Raw genomic sequence first — 17,945 nt, 5'->3', positions numbered from 1 at the left:
GGTTTTTAATGCAATTTTTAGCGCTCAAAACGTGCATTTTTTTGGGAAAAACGTTCCCGTTTGCACTGAAAACAAAATACTCATAAAAGCGATCGTTCAAGGACCCGGCACACTTCTAAACAAATGAAATAATATGAGTTTTTTGATTTCGGTTGACCCGCTGAGTCTCTATCAGGATCACCGCAAGCCTCTGCAAAAAATAGCGTTTCGGGGAAACGGCCATTACTCCAGTAATAATTGGTATATCTCAAAAGCAAATCTATTTTTTTTTTGTTGATAAACTGTACTTTTAGAAAAATACCCCTTTGATGCAATGAAAATGGTGCTATGCACTTAAAAATAGATACAAACTTCCCTCATTTTTCTCGACCAAAAAGGTATATAACCCCTTAACGTATGTCTTTCATTAATTGATAATAACACAGAAGATTTCTCTAAAATAAAATCGAACAAAAATGAATGTAAGTTGACTCATTCAAAATGTTCGAATTGTGTTATGTTTGTAAGTTTATTACCGTTACTCCTAGAATTCTGCTGATGCGAATATACACACTTAATTTATCTCGGCAAACTTCCCAACAGCTGATTGAGCTCGGCGAAATTTTTAACGAATGTCAGCAGTATATTTCGACGAACATTAAGCAAGTATATCGATCTACCGTAAACCAGCATGTATTGACATTTTGTTTGCCGAAATTCTTGGCAGTTCTGCCGAAAACTTGTAGAACAATTCGCTGAATTTATCAGCTGTTGAATTCTCGGCAATAAAATCTAAGTGTGTAGGGATATTCTTCGAACCGTATAGTAAACATGATTGTTTCTCGCTATCCTTTTCTACTTTTCTTAATACTATAACGCTAGGAGTCTTCCCTTGTCGCAATACGGGACCAGCCGATCAGCTTGTTTTCCTTAGTCCCCCACTCCTGTGTCATAATCCCAGAGATCCTTCAAATGTCTCTCTCCTTTTACCGCACTAGCCAGCATCAACATTAACATTAAAACCACAGACGGCGTTTGCAGCCGACAAAGGCAAAGTTGGTCTTGTCATGCCAGTAAGTGAGCCAATGTTTGTGCAACGACGGTCCTCTAAGTTCCCTCCAGGAAATTGAAGCGGACACAAATCGTTTATTTTTCGGTCAACACCCAGCACACAGCAGCAGGGAAATGCATGTCCACACCAGAATGGTTGGTTAACTCGCATGTATTTCTTAAGCGCAAACTGTTTATCTGTTTTTCCAAGACCACAAAAGGGTTTTACCAAGCGATAAAAAATGAAATTTTTTAGATTAAATAATTTCAAACTTAATACGATATAGGAAACGGAGCCAAAAATGTACTGCAAATTAGTCGAATCATTATTGGCAAACAACTGGTCGACAACTACAACAAACCATAAGTTTAATATTACCATTACACCATTTGCTACCGATTGATAGTTAATGATTCACGGTTTTTCCAAAATTAACTTTCGTGCCCAAACACAATTACATTTATGCGCATGCAAAAGTACGATGGTGCGAAACCACATCAATTATTAGCGCAATTTTTTATTAAGTTTGAAACCTGGACATGTGTTTCAGCTATGACTTCCGTATAAACGTGTAATCTTGTCTTAGGTGTTTCTACAGTGTAATCTAACATGTAATCTTGTCTTAGGTGTTTCTACAGCTAAAAGAGGAAGAAAACGACACCTATTAGTTCAAAGTAATCAAATAAAATAAAAAAATTGTAAATAATTTTTAAAAAAATAATAAAATGCAAATCTTCTACCCCCCGTATGAGGTTATTACCCAAAGTGATAGTGGGCAGAAGTACATAAAATTTATATTGACCTCAATAAATCTTGTTTCAAGTGGAAAGAATGCTGGAAATTATTGCCAGCCAACCCCACCGAGACAAACTTCATTGTAAATAATTTATGATTAACAATGAGAAGCAACTACACGTCATGCACAGCGTATCCAGCCAGGGTGCACTGGAAAATGCGCACCAAATGTATCATGTTTCGGTGGTATTAAGCTTTAATTCAAGTTGTTGTTGATGCTGTGCGTAATGTCCCATACTATGTGGAATATTCCGAGAACCAACTACTGTGAATCACTGGAATGTTTTGAAACGGGAATATATGTTTCGGAAGTATGTTGCTAACCAAACCAACATGTATTTAAATTTATCTAATTTCACATTCAAACAAATTCGGCGTAGGTCTACTGGAAGTAGATTCAAAATAATGCTATTAAAGCTCACAACATGGAAGAAGATTTCAAGTGTCACGACCCTATAATTTTTCCCAAAATACTAGCTCCAGGTAGTATTATTTTAAAATTAGTGTGCGATATTGTTTGTTGTATTAGTTCAAGACATAGTATGCGGCAAAATTTGTGTGTCTTCGTCTAAAGCAAACTCATAGATATTGGCCATGTAAAGTTTCGACAACTCTTTGTTTGCTATTCGGGCGTTGCGCCCTGACGGTGAAGCAGCTTGTAACAAACATTTCTCAATTTAATTACTACATTTAACGACATAAAACTGGCTGCAATTACCTGTAAAACCGCTATAAGTCCGAAAATTTTCATTTTCAGATTCCTAAAATTGCAAAAATTTTATAGGATGTCCTCCTCAAATCCACTATTTCCACTCTAATAAGATCGATTATGATCCTAAATATATAATTAGTCTGAAATATTTCACCCAGGAATCAAATATAGAGGTGGGTCAGAATTTAAACTTGGTGGTCCAAAACATCGTATTAGTACATACTTCATAGAAATTTTGATATTTCTAGGCTATTTCCAATAAATTGCAACATTGTATGCCAAATTGACAGCTCTTAACAATGGTATAATACAGCAGGTATTTATTTTGAAAAAATCGTGTTTTTTCGAAAAATTGTGCAAACACTACCTAAAGGTGGCCAAAATACCCCCGATACCCTAGCCAATTTAATTTAGTATGACCAAACTAAATTGATGTTTGCTAATGTATGCGTAGGTGTTTGATTTCCATTGAGTTGATAACACTGATGAAAAAAATGAACAAAGTGCACTCTTAAAGCTCAAACCGGAAAAAAAAGAATATAGATAATCAACCATTCCTATGAATTGTTAGACCAGCGAGCATCGAGACCAACCGTGACACTGAATAATATTTTAATTCCAAATATTTTTTTTTAATAATAACCGATAAACACGCAATTCAGTGTCACCTGTTCTGCTTGCTCTTCGTGCATATAACTTTCAAACAAAACATCATTTAAGAATAGTTTGCTTGACAATATCTTTCGAGTAGTAGTATTCAAAAAGCGGTATTTAAAAGGCGCCAAAGGTTCCAGTTTATTCACCTCCACGTTAAGAATACACATGACGTCACATTTATTTCGAACATATGTACTATTAATATGAAGTAAAATCTTCATCAACAGTTTTGAGCTCAACTTTGTAAAAAATGACTTGTGCTCAAGTTAGCCTGCACTGAAATAATATTCTTACAACTTACAAGTGCTATAGAGGAAAGGTAAATAATTTCATTACTCAGATCGGTGCGCTGAGTTTGTTTGAGCCAGAAGGGAAAGTGGAAATATATTGTGCCCTTGATGGAGTTTCCATTGTCGGTTGCAATAGCAAAGAATCATAAGGGTGTAATAAAGTTATCAGCTCTAATGGAATGGTGTACCGACAATTTTATACGAAGTGAAAAGGCGGAAAATTTGAAGTTCAATTGCATGTAACTTTGAATCTATAACAGCTTTTCGAACGATATATCCATATCTGAGCGCGATTATTTATGACAGAAAATGCAATAGGGGTATGTAGACGAACATTAAGTTCAGCACAATAAACTATTTTTGTAATTTTGTTGCTGTACTTCTTTTTTGCAGGTAATTTTGCAGGTAAAAAATCCAGTCTGGAAACCTCAGTTCATATTCGTAATACTCAGTACAAGAGGTTTGAAGTACAGATACAGATGTATGCATATATTCCGTTCTACTTTCTGTGTTGCGTTGCAGCTTGATCGACTTGGACTACATGTATATGTAGGATTGATAACGCACATGTTACTAGTTCCAATGTTGCCAACATGGGGACGTTGAGTAGAAGTAGAAGGAGAAACGAGAGAAAGTTTAATTTTATGAATTCACAAGCTTGCTTCCGGGCATAACGGGTGTGAAACTTTTCAATTAATATTACTGCATCGTGTCTAACGTCTCGGTTATAACGTGTAGGATTTGCCACTTTAAGAAATTACCGCAACAAAAGAGTCAATCGCTTGCGTTAAAATTGTGCACCCTAATGCTTCGTGAAAATATTCTGTTACTCACTAAACACAGAAAGCCGTCATGACAGAAATATAATTGTTTCAATCATGATTATGATTTTGACAATCAGTGGGTTAACAACAATAATAAAATTTCCAAATATTAGCCTATCATCAGTCCACCGCGATTAAATTTTTTGTTGCTTCCTTTGATTCGCAATTCAAAGCACTATCATAAAAGCTATAAATCAGCCTTCGCCACACCAAATGATCCGATAATCAAATAAATTCCCCTTTAATATGACAACATGAATAAAATCAATCAATATAGTAAGGAGTGGACAAGAAGCTACAACAAATACTCAATCTCTTTTCACATGATTTACGACCATTCTAAGAAGTCCGTTTTTAGCGCTACCCAAAAAGGACGAGGGATTCACTGCACGCTGTAGTCAAAAGTAAAATTGCTCATAAGGCGACGAAAGCAAAAGAAAACTCCTATTATATGCGTTTGTCGATTGTAGGTCGAACTTTGGCCCAATAAATCTTTCATCTAACTGTCAGCAGCCTGATGGCGGTTACTTCTAAACGTGTCATTGAAAGTTATATCGAAACGGATGTGATTATTAATACGAATACCCAAACTATCCTTGCAGCCTGGTTGTAGTCCAACAAAGAATCAACATAAAATTACGCCCCATTGAGATGAAAATGAGATGACAAACATGCGTGATAGCTGTATTGATTACTGTTCATGATGACAGCAAGTAAACTGTTTCCAAATTGAAACTGCTTAACCGAAAATAGATTTCCAATCCATTCACTTCATTTGAACTAATTTACACTTACCAACCATGTGACCAACGACAATAATTTATTGAATCTATGAATTAAGATGAGACACAGACCACTCGCTTAAATGCACAACTCGCTGTGTCAAGTTTTTGCTAATTACCATGATGTTTTTAACCTTGATGTTTTATGACAGGGACAGAAATAAAAAATAAAATTCAACCTTAATAAAAAAAAAATAGTTGTTTCCAATGTTTAATATATCTCATTGAAAAAAAGTTATTCCAATAAGTTGAATCACAAATATATGCGGTGGGAATATCTTTTTTCCTACTTCATAGTGTGCTATTTGGACAATATTGAACGTTGATGCACTTTTGATGAGCTCAAGCAAACAGTGCTACTTCATACATAGTAAATGTCAGAGCGAAGCTAAGACAGAACAAAAAAAAATCATAGTACGAGGATTACTAATAAGACCATTCCTTTTCCAAAGTAGGATCTGAACGGATGCTAAAGGTACTCAGATTCGAAGTCACTTCACTGATCACTGATATTTGTCGTTCTGCTTCGACAAATTCACTGAAAGAGAAGGTGTAAAATAACTTTCCCCGGGGCAGGAAGCTTCGCAGCAAGTGCCAAGCAACAGCAATCCTGGATGATGTTGGGTCAATTTCTTTTACCAATGGTGAACCATAAAACTGTAACACTATCATTTTCCTGCAAGCTCAACAGATTTTTCCAAATACTCGGCAAGTCATCATTCGAAATCAAGCAAAAACGGCAATCGAACAAAACAAAATAAACCGCACTCAGCGACCACACTTCGTTATGTTCTTAATGCTATGTGAGAAAGTGCTACTCCCATTGGCTTCGGTTGTCTCAGTTTTGCCGTGGGGTGATACTAATACATATTATTAGGTAAAAAATCGAGTATTGGAAACATTTCTTCAATGGATTGCAAAGTTTGCTTCAATTCATTTGAGTTACCAAAATGAAAATTGGGTTTATAAAATATTATATGACTTAAAGCAATATTTACTTTGTTTAAACAACGTAACCACCCAAACTAAGTATCCAACTCTTATTCTAGTGCACTTGTGTTGAAATGAAACATTCGAACATGCACAAAGAAAATTTAGTAGCCAGAAAAGCTTTACGACACTTTAACTGTTCTTCTTTAACTGTCATCTCCGTATGAAGTTACTGGACCACACGTGGGTTAGTCCCCTTATCGCTATAAGTGGATTTTATCGGTTTTATACCATTCAAATCCAGCTGGTGGGTTATTCGAATATAAAATAATCCACCCCAATTTGTTCACATAGAAAAACACAATCTGCCTCGATAAACAGCATCACATCACTAACCACTGACTGGTGATTCTTGGTTTAGAATTCATTTATTTTTTCATCAGCAATACGATTCGATACATAAACACAGCGGCCCTATATATTTTATGTTAGAATAATAATGTGACGCACGTAGACTTAGCCTTGTTGTAAAAACTAAATCTCATATACAGTTTCCTACATTTTGTGTGATAGGCGTAGTAATAAATCATACCCCAGTGCCCAATATGACAGCTGCTTTTCCCTTTCGTATATTATTAATTAATCTCATTCAAAATGTAGAGTAATCGTCAATGAGATTTTTCTCTGTAATAAATAAACAAATCGGTTTCAAAAAATATTTTTCTGCATTTTGTAGTTAAGGGGAAATAAGATTTGAATGGAAGTTTGGTATTTTTAAAAAAATCACAAGAAGGTTGTTTGCAAAGCCACGACCGCAAGGTTGAAGTAGAATACTTTTACAAGAAAGATAACCTGGCTGCTTGCGTGTCAGTCATTTTTTCTAGTAAATAAACGTTGACCGTTCATTGGCAGTATTGTAATTTCTTTTTGTCTGATATTTTGAATGAAGTTCATTGGATATTTTTAAATTTTGTGCAAATGAGAAGTTGAAGTGCTGCCGAATTGTAATATGCACATTTAATACGACATCATTAAACGGGAACGGAACAAAGGCTACGGTTATGCAGAACGCGAATGCCGGCGCGATGCGATTCGCCTTACAGTGGTGAAATGTACAGCTCTTTTTAAGGCGAAGTAGAGCTATACATTTCAACAGATTTCGTCTTGCCGAATCGCATCGCGCCGTTATTTGCGTTCTGCATGACCGTAGCCAAACACTGAGCGACGCAAACACGTAATAATAGTCAGAGTATGCATGTAGATGAAGATAATTAACTTTGGAAAAACGCAAAACGAGAAAATATTAACTCTTCAAATAATCATTTGTGTTCTTCAAATTTCAGTTGTTCAATTTAATATCCGATGAAATGTTTGTTTATTATCTGATGAAGCTCTTATATAGGCCAAATGATGCATTCCCAATTTACTAGGTCCATAACTCTGCCGACCGTGCTTGGGAAAGCGCGGTATAACGACTAATCAGAGGTCGAATTTTGTGTTTTGACAAGGCTTTAAAGTTTTCAATAGTACAATAGTTCGAATGATAAAATTGCAATTTAATGCATTTGGTAGGAATCTTAGAAGATTTTCTAATCGATTGCTGCAAAAACGAAGGAAATCCATCGAAAACTAACCGATTTATTAGCATTTGAAATTTTTCTCACTTTTTTCAGTTTTAGATTTTCATTTTACATCCCTATGTAGCCGAACTTCCTGAGAGAAGTATTCTAATTCAAAATTAAATCTTCATTAATTCATTTTTTGTCCTTATAAGGACAATTGTTCAATTTATCATTGATAGTGAGGACTAAGGCGCACGGTCAACACAATGAGAAAGGTGTTTTCACATTGAAAACTAGACACGGCTAAACTGGAGGAAGTGTTGGCAAATGCATCTACCGCTAATACCACCGCTATCATACGAAAGCGCGTCGTTTCATGTGGGGAATATCAACAACGAAAAATGACGCGCGTCTAAGCATAACCCGAACTGTTTCGCCGTGCTGCTCCCATTTACCTTTACATCGGCCTCAGGGAAGTACCGGCTGCATCTGCATCTACCGCTGAGGCTGTCACTATACTGCTATTGGTACCAAAAGCTATTAACTCTTCAAATAAGTGTGTTATTTGTTCTCAAAAGAACAATTGTTCAATTCAAAATCGGATTTACGCAATCGCATCTCTGCAATATTACCGACAATAATATTCTTCTGAACAAACTGATACAACTTTCCCATTAGGCCTCTGCCATAATAGATGCGAAAAGTGACGCGAACCGATTCGCTCAGCTGTAGGTTAATGTACAGCCATCAGTAGAGCTGTACATCAACCTACGGCCGAGCGAATCGGTTCGCGCCGCTTTTCGCGTCTACTATGGCAGAGGCCTTAGAGAAAGTTGCTGGCTGATGTATTCACTTCATGCAAGCCTGCTGCTGATGCTTCCCGCTACCACACTGAAACAGCATTTTAGTGAAGGGAGTGTCGTTGCATCAGCTGACCCTGCTACTATCGATGCTGATCTACCCGCTGCAACAGCTACGCTATGCATAGCCATGCCACAGTTGTGGCCGCTATACGCTGGCCCAACTGCTGAGCAACTGCAACGCTATCCGTAGCCATGCCACAGTTGTGGCCGCCATTGATATCCGCTGTACCTGCATCTGCTGGCCCTGCTGCTATCGATGGTGAGATCCGCTGAAACTGCTACGCTTATTCGCAGCCATGCCACAGTTGTGGCCGCTATCCGCTATCGATGGTACCCACTGCTCACTCCCGCTGCTGCTAAGGGAGGACTGCTGTCGTCGCTGTTCAGAACTACTCTGAGCGGCTTCGACTAAAACAGGCTCTTACATAGGGATGAAAATAGGAATGAATTATTTTACGTACGTGGTGGAATGATATAACTTGAAAATTATGTGTGACTTCATTCTGGTTCAGAGCGATCATTTGATAAGCTCCACCTCTTTTTTCAGTTTCTAAAAGTTTTTCCTCAGTTTCGTAGCACGGATGCACAAAAATGATTTCTTGTCGAACCGGACCGATAGCACTTTCATTGAAGCAACAAAATAACATGTTTTGTGTTGGTTGTGCAGCTTCGTTGAAGAAAATGTTCCCGTCCCCGTGTCGCATGTCGCATGTAAGCAGATTATTGCGTTCAGAAGACAGTAGATTGTGTATCCAGCGAATAAACACCGATGGTGCTCTCACACACGCAACGGTTTTAACCCGTATCTTATTGCGGTTTGTAACATCAAGCGATTTCGTTTGCTCGCTGTTGCGTGTTGCATCATGTTGCAACTTGGCAGCTTGGAGACGACGAAATTCTGTTTATGCTGATTGATTGAATCGACTTCATATTAGCTCTGCATAGTCGAACTAACTGCTTTTGTGAATGCGTTCTAACAGGGCAGTTTAATATTGAATGTCGGTTATGCTGATCGCAGCCTTTGCGCTGCCCCTACAGTGGGGGGTTTACTAAATAAAGTGAAAATTAGACAACTACAACAGAACTTGATTGCATCCCGCACAGAATGTCTGCTTGTGTTGATTCCAGAAAATTATTAACCTTCAATTATTTTTTTATTTGTCTTGAAAAAAGCATGTTGCGGTTCAAAATCGGTTGCTAATTACAACCTTTGAGCTGCCCTAACATTGGGGGAACTAAGCTACACGGACAACATGCACTGTGGAAGCTATTTCACATTCAGTAAATTAGACGAGTGCGACAAATTTAAATTGTTAGGATGCAACACAGAATGCTTGCTTGCGTTGACAAAAAATATTAACTTTCAATGACTTGTTTATTTGCCTTCAAAAAGGCATTTTGATTTCCAAAATTGGATTTCCTGATGGCAATCTTCATGCTGCCCCAACACGGGGGGAATAATGGCTGTCTGGCGACACACGCTGAGAAAAACCGCGCTGCTCCTAAACGTGGTGACCAACCACAGGGCTAGTGCTGCTGCTAAGGAAGGACGGCTGCTGTTGTCGCTCTACACACGCTGAGAAAAACCGCGCTGCTCCTGAGACGTGGTGACTAACCACAGAGCTAGTGCTGCTGCTAAGGAAGGACGACTGCTGTTGTCGCTGTCTAGAACTATTATGAGCGGCTCCGGCTGAAACAGGCTCTTATATAGGCCAAATAGCATGTTTTCAATTGCAAGGTATATGATCCTGTCGACCGTGCTTGGGAAGCAAGCATATAACGACCATTCAGAGGTCGAATTTTTCGTTTTGACAAGGCTTGACTATTTTCAATAGTACAATAGTGTGAATAGTAAAATTACAATTATCTTATTTTAGGAAGAATCTTAAAAGATTTTCCAATCTATTGCTGCAAGAACGAAGGAAATCCATCGAACACTAACCGATTTATTAGCATTTGAAATTGGACATATTTTTCACTTTTTTCGGTTTAAGATTTTCATTTCACACCCCTATGTAGCCTGTAGCCTCACTTCCTGAGAGAAGTATTCTACTTCAAAAATACACCAGAGAATTATCTACCGAAACATATAAGAATTTCGGTAAACAGCAGTCAAAACCCAAAGTCACTGAGACGTGCTCTAGAGAAAATTACGCTGTTAATCAATTTGCAAACGTCTCTTAACTCCGGCCCCACATTTTTTCCTTATTCCGCAGATGATCTATTGGACCTTTCCGCTGTATTTTTAGCATTATCCTGTCTACAATGATGCCATCGCCAGTTCAATCATATAGGGATAAGTGTTGTACCAGTGCCACTACTTAACACCCCATTCGATAAAAACGAATCACATTTGATTTATTTATAAATTATTAGTTACGTGATGAATTTAAAATATTTCTCTCAGTGACCATTAGCAAAATACGTCCAATTTTAGAATCACCTTTAAAACCAGAATAGGAAAATGAACTACAATTGTTATTGAATTACCTCCTTTTAAGCTATCAAACTCCTATTTAGGTTACCGCATAATAATTCGGTTACATACTTCCATCTCCCATTAAATATTACTAATAAAATATTGAGCATAATCGATACCTTATCAAAAATATGGTGGATACAACACTCTCCCTTATAAAAAACTACATATTCTGAGTCACTATTTTTCACTGTCGGTATTTTTGGCTTAGGTTCAACTTGCACATGCTTGGCCGATTTCCAGTTAATGATGAACATAAGGCCCAGTACCTCGGCAATGGCAACAAAAATATGTAGGTACCCATTTTGAATAAGGTTCGAGCGAAACAAAAAGCATTACCTATTCTGACCTGTCGCCATGCCTGTTATCGTTCTATCGAGGCGAAATGAGCAACTTTGCTGCTATAAACCAAAACGGAAAAGTCAGTGATTGCTTTATGATGGGAAAAAGTGGAATTGTTAGAAAGTTTTATTTTTACCTTACAGGCGGATGCTTCTGTTTATCAAAGGACGCCTTTGAAAGGGTGAGTGAATAAATTGTGGAAGCCAGTTATAAGCCGGTAATCATCTGAAAATTACCCAAAATGTCTTAATAAATGCAATCACTGACAAATTTAATAATGAAGTATATACTGTGTATATACTAATACGCTGTCTGGACTATTGGTTACAAGATAATTTGACTGCAACCTATGGGGTGACACCCAAATTTGCCGAGTGTCACCCAGTCACGCTACGCTACTGCATGCAGGTTAAGTGAATGTATGTATCTCCGCTAATTGCTAAAAAGTTGATAACAAATAGCGTTTCAGTACCAAATCTGCATAATTTTTCGATGCTTCATTATAATTTCAAGTCAAAACGGTCATTATTTTCGAAAAATAAAATAGTTACCTAATAGAATGCACCAATGAGACCGTGAATCATAAATTAGTACATCGTTCACAACGTCAAAACAATTCTACTATTAAAACGAACACCCAGCTCACCAACATCGACGACAGTCATAAAAACAAAACAGATTGCATTTTATTTTTGATTTAGTGCACTAAATTTGAGCAGCCGTTTCCAGTGTTTTTTACTGAGTGTTTTCGTAGCGTTCGTTAGGCGTATTGAAAACGACACGAGTGGGTAATGAAGAGACAGAAACGATGAAATACGGTTTTGGAAACCCTTTCCCATTGCAGTTTCGTTGATGACAGTAATTATAGTTAGTGAGCGTGGTCATACTAGCCCTGAATTGGATGAGAAAAAAACGCTTATAAATCGTTTGCAGCTGAGATTTATCCATAGGAGAATGCCAAAAATGCAGAAAAAGCAGTGGCTTATACTTCCCCACTTAAACTATTTAAAAACCTCCTAAACCGCCTAAAATTAAATTCTGTTGATTTTGTATCCGGAAAATTAGTAATCGTAACTAAAAAACAGATAGTTTAAAACCCTAAATTAGAAAAAATAAGCCTATATATATTGTTAAAATGTATTGTCGAATTGTTAATCGTTTAACCGTAAAGATTGTTGTCATATACTTCGAAATAATTATTAACCTTGAGCATTTGCGTGTGTAGGTGGCGTAGTTTGTCAAACCAGTTTCTGGTATAAAAATATTTTTCAATTGGGAGATTAAAACTTCTATTGAATGAATTTTACGTTTATTAAATGAGGATGCCATTTTTTTTGTCAAAGTAAAAGGGCTAGCGAGAAACACAGAACAAAGATCGTATTTGCTGTGTGCTATATTTTGCATCTATTGAACATGACATGAAATGTGCAAGGTTATCAATTTGTCGTTGCACATCCATCGGGAAATATAGGACAGGAAATTCCTATTGAAAACAACATAGTTCATCTCAATGTAGATGCCTATCGGGTAATTGAAGACCCGGAACATATCAAGTGTTGTGAGGCCTCCAAGATAGCATGAATAAATTCGTAGCTAATTATTTGTACTGGTTTGATATCAATTCAACCACACCAGCATAGCAATACTACTAAACGTTAGCATACCATTGAATCTCATCAGTAATCAACCAGACAGCCTACAACGTGTCATCATTCGCTTCGGGAAGAGATATAGAAGTCAAAGCTATCGTTTGGCCCTTCTTCTCGCCGATGGGGTTTTAAACTAACACCATGGTTGATGACTACAGGAAAGACACTCTCCATAAGTACCTGCGTGGTTTAATTCTAATTATAGAACTTGTTTGCATTCTTAACCCATTTCATTCATAATGTAAGTAAAATTTGTAAAGCTGCTGGGTTGAAGTGCGGTTTCCAGTTCTCCGGAAGTATCTGTGAAGGAGCTGAGACTACCGTTAAAAATCTGGGAACTATATAGCATGCCAATGTATACATAATGAAAACCACTGGGTAGTTGCGCATGAATAATATTTCGTTTTATATATTTGAGGATTCCGGAGTTTAACAAGCCTTCCTATTTTATCTGACATTTTCAATCATCCTGACATTTTCAAAACAAATAGTGTCGGTGGGATAGAATCGTTAGTTTTTCTAGTGGACGAATTATTTCCTCGACACGTTATGCTGTAGGTTTTTACTATTTGCTCTTTCACCTAAGCTGTGGAGAATGCTGCATTTCGTAGGTTAAATACGTATCGGCGTGATATGTATAGTGGAAAGTGGTCAAAAGTGATTAAACTAAAAGTGAAAAAGTATTTAGAGTTTAGTGTACTTTATACCATTTATGATATGTTGCTATTAAAAATGGATTATGATTTAACATAAGCTATCCACAGAACACAGATAATGTTACCAGAAATCGTAATGGTTTATTCATCTTTTCAAGCGTACACTCATGCCAGCATCATTCAGCTGATTGTATTTGGTGTAGACGGTAAAGAAAAATATGATGATGATGATACTGATGACACCCTTAGTACCAGGCTGTTGAAAAACATCTTGAATGAAAAGCACGTTAACATGATCTTTATAAAATACAGAAGCTGCAAAAGATGTTCTATTCACTACAGATAAATCGTAAATGACTTTATTCAACCGATGAGGAACTAAACTTCAATAAAATGGAAAATATCAAATCCAGCCTCGATTCATGCACGACCGTAATATGATTAAAGGGTGTCGCACAAATTCTCACCTGTTTAAATTCGTTTTTCACTATTTGAATAGAGAAAGAAATCCATCGCAGTTTTTCAACTATTTCCTTGATATCTAACGTTTCAAAAACAATTTCTATTCCACGAAGAGTTGCCAGATGATTTCCAAAGTCAATTTAACCGTGTATGTGGGCAATTATAAATGGCGTAAATCGAACTTGAGGTTGAGCTGTTAGATTCCAGAACTATTCAAATCAGTAAATAGTTATTGGAATGAAACAGTATACTGAAATGAAAGAAAATTAAAAGAATTCAAGGGACAAAATAATCGCACGTGACGAAAAGTACAACCACCAAATTTTCCGCTTTCAACAGGTAATCTTCTTTAAAGAGTATCTGTTGAATCGCAAAGTATTGAATTTGTTTTTAACGTTTAACAAGTGTTTAATGTGTGGATTTGTGTTGACAAAAATGTGTGTGCAGTGAAAGTGAAGTGCAATTGGTCCTGAAACGCCAGGACGAACCGAAAAAGCTTGCTTTTATGCGGCTACAAGAAAACGTGAGGTTGCATCTCCGAGTGATTCAGAAAGCAATACCTAGGTATGAAATTCTTGCTTCTATAGGGGATCTAGAATTTGAAGCTTCTCATTCTGAGCAAAATGCCGGTATGAAGAAAATTAAAGTTCCCTCATTGTTGCGATAGTTGAAAATTCTAAAGCTTTTCGTTTAGAACTTTCATCATTTCTTTCTGATGTAAAAGTTAATTTTCAAATTGGCCGCCGAGGCGAAATTCGTATTTTGGCCGAATCTTTTAAAGGCACATCTATTACAGTATTTGACTGAAAAGAAGTACAAATTTTATACTTATGATGCCGAAAACTAGAGACCGTTTAAGGCTGTTTTAAATGGTCTTTCAAATTATCAGACCATTGATGAAATTAAAGATTGTTTGACAGAACTACTTGGTTTTTCCCCCAACCAAGTGATTTTGATTAAACGTAAATCGAACGCGAAATTGAAATGAAATTGAAATTCAGCAATGACTTCAAATAATGCTGTCAATTTTCTAAATTGGAATGCTCGCTCTTTAATAGCGAAAGAAGATGAATTTTTAATTTTTTAACAGTCCATGATGTGCATATTGCAGTTGTGACTGAAACGCTTTTAAAGCATAATATAAAACTAAAAAGAAATCTTAATTATATGGTTCACAGGTTCGGTAGGATTGATGTTGCCGAAGGTGGAGTTGCAATAGTTATCCACCGTCGAATAAAACATCGTGTTATGCCCCATCTTGAAACGAAGGTTATTGAAAGTTTGGGAGTTGAAATCGAAACAGATATTGGTATTTTATTTATGGCCGCAGTATATTTACTCTTTCAATGCACTGGTGAGCAGAAAAATCATTTCAAAGGAGATTTACAAAAACTCACTAAAAATAAATCTAATTTTTTTATCATCGGTGATTTTAATGCAAAACATCGATCTTGGAATAATGCACAAAGCAATTTTTTTTCTTCTGTTAGGAATCCATCCACAATTGATTTGGTATTAACAAATCAAAATCATTCAAACAGTGATTTATTAACCCATGCTGATTTTGATTCTGATCATCTTCCCGTAACTTTTTCCATATCCCGTGAAACTGTTTTAAATTCTACTAGGTCTGTGTTTAATTACCACAGGGCCAACTGGAATCGAAATCGTATACGATCGAAGAAAGCTTGAATTGTGTTATTGTTTCACAAAATAGTGCTAACATTGACGGAGCAAAAAATAATTTGTGCAGTTCAATTCTCAATGCCCGGAATTTATCAGTTCCTAAGGCTAGAGTGAAATTTAATATACCAATTATTGACAATGAGCTTCAACTTCTTATACGTTTGAAGAACATACGGAGACGTCAATATCGAAGATCTCGTGATCCTGCTTTGAATGTTATTTTAAAAGATTTACAAGCGGAAATCAAACATAGATTCACTCTCTTGCAAAATGAAAGTTTCATGAGAGAAGTTGAACAACTGAAACCATATTCCAAACCTTTCTGGAAGCTTTCGAAGGTTCTTAAGAAACCTTCAAAGCCCATTCCAGTCCTCAAAGATGGTGACCACATATTTCTTACTAATGAATGAAATGTTCAAAAACTTGCTCAGCAGTTCGAGTGTTCACAATTTCAATTTGAACGTAATGAGTCCTATTGAAAATAAAGTATTACAAAAGTATGATCAGATCAGTCAAGATTTTTTTTTTTTTTTTTTTTTGAAGAGGTACTGGAAACAAACTTGAATGAAATACGACTATTATCAAGAACTTCAAAAACATTAAAGCACCAGGAGATGATGGGATATTTATACTCTCCTCGAAAGACTTTTCGAAAGCTCTTCAAATTTCTGCTTTGATTTAGCGTATTTTTCCGCAAAATGGACCGCAAATGGAGTTACTTAGAGTAACTAATACAATTCGTACTAATAAATCTGAAGGTTATTCCACTGGAGTTGCTCTTCTAAACATATAAAAGGCATTCGACAGTGTTTGGCATAAAGCTTGATAGCTAAAATGTCCGATTTCCGTTTTCCTTTTTACATCACAAAAATGATTCGAAGTTATTTGACTGACCGCACTCTTCAGGTTAACTATTTAAATGGTAAATCTGATACACTGCCTGTTAGAGCTGGTGTACCTCAAGGAAGTATCTTGGGCGCAGTCTAATATAAAATTTTCAATTCTGATCTTCCTGATTTACCACCAGAATGTGAGAAATCTTTGTTTTGTTACGATACAAGCATTTCCGTAAAAGGAAAAAGCCTTCATGTCATATGCAGTAGGCTGCAAAAAAGTCTAGATATATTTTCTTCATATTTGCAGCAAAGGAAGATTTCTCCTAATGCATCAAAAACACAAATCGTTGCAATTCCCAATACAACGGTTAGCTCACTTTATAGTAGTCAGCCTATACACCAGAGAGACGCCGAGACACTCACCGTTGAGGCAACTGTCAACATCAAAACGGGCGAGCGGTATAATTTAACATTGCCGTTATCCGTTTTGATGTTGACAGTTGCCTTAACGGTGAGTGTCTTGCCATTTCTCTAATATATAGGTTCACTACTTTATAGTCAGTAAGATAGGTGTAAGATTAGGCTAAGATTTAATTTTTAAATTCATTTTTTTTCTTGACAAGTAGGTTTACAATTTTACTACAATTATATTCACTTAACTGCGGAAGCAATTACATTCTTTTGATGAAATAAAAATTAAAATATATGTAATAGTATTGATATGTCACCGTTTGTGGCAGAACACACAATATAAATTCTGAATAAATGTTAGGGTGAGGGACTAGTTCGTTTGGGGTTTTCTTCGTCTTAATTGTTGCTTCATTCTAATGAGAAATATATGACGAAGAAAACCCCTGCCGAAGTAGTCCTACATCCTAGTAAATAATTAATTCATCACAAAACATCCCCCTATGAAGAAAACCAGAAGGAATGGTGAGTGATGAAAAACGAAAACCTTGCCAAAGGGGCGTAGCCAATGGCAAACGAAGTCACTAATTTAAGATTCTTGGTGTCTTACTCCGTAAGTTTTTTCTTTTCGTTTAGCAGTGTTTCCTAAGATTTTACTTTAAAAAACCAAAAATTTCCGAACCGAACCTTATCTTGGGTATCTCTACGAGTAAAGCAGTGAAGTAAAACGAAGCCAGAAGCACAGGACGAAACAAGCATCTAGAAAAATCGGAATTAACAAAAAGTTGAAAGAGATGATACTAAGAAGTGTAGGAAGATTTTCGCTTGTTCATTTTTTTAATGATTATTTTTATTTCACCAGTGTATTTATGCTTTCGGTCTGCTTTTCTTTCGATTATTGTCTAGGCAGAGCATTCTACCATTAAAAAGAGCAATATTATTTGGCTGCGATGATAAGTTTCAGCAATTGTTTAAGGTTCAA

General features: G+C 36.4%; 1 protein-coding gene across 3 annotated transcripts in view; it reads right to left on the bottom strand.

Annotated features, from left to right (window-relative positions):
* The window catches only part of LOC129725001 (5-hydroxytryptamine receptor 1D), a 36,229-nt gene that overhangs the window by 14,041 nt on the left and 4,243 nt on the right, over positions 1–17,945 (bottom strand). Inside the window, exon 1 of one of the 3 annotated variants that reach the window (XM_055680363.1) lies at positions 14,039–14,225. The exons of the other annotated variants lie outside the window; for them this stretch is intronic. The gene's annotated coding sequence lies outside the window, so the exon portion shown is untranslated. Of the gene's footprint in view, positions 1–14,038; positions 14,226–17,945 lie in introns of those variants that run through there. 3 annotated transcript variants of the gene reach the window in all.

The sequence above is a fragment of the Wyeomyia smithii genome, chromosome 2 (assembly GCF_029784165.1).
Source record: "Wyeomyia smithii strain HCP4-BCI-WySm-NY-G18 chromosome 2, ASM2978416v1, whole genome shotgun sequence".
Classification (NCBI taxonomy): domain Eukaryota; kingdom Metazoa; phylum Arthropoda; class Insecta; order Diptera; family Culicidae; genus Wyeomyia; species Wyeomyia smithii.
Note: the sequence above shows the minus strand (reverse complement) of the source record. Positions and strands in the feature narration are given on the sequence as shown.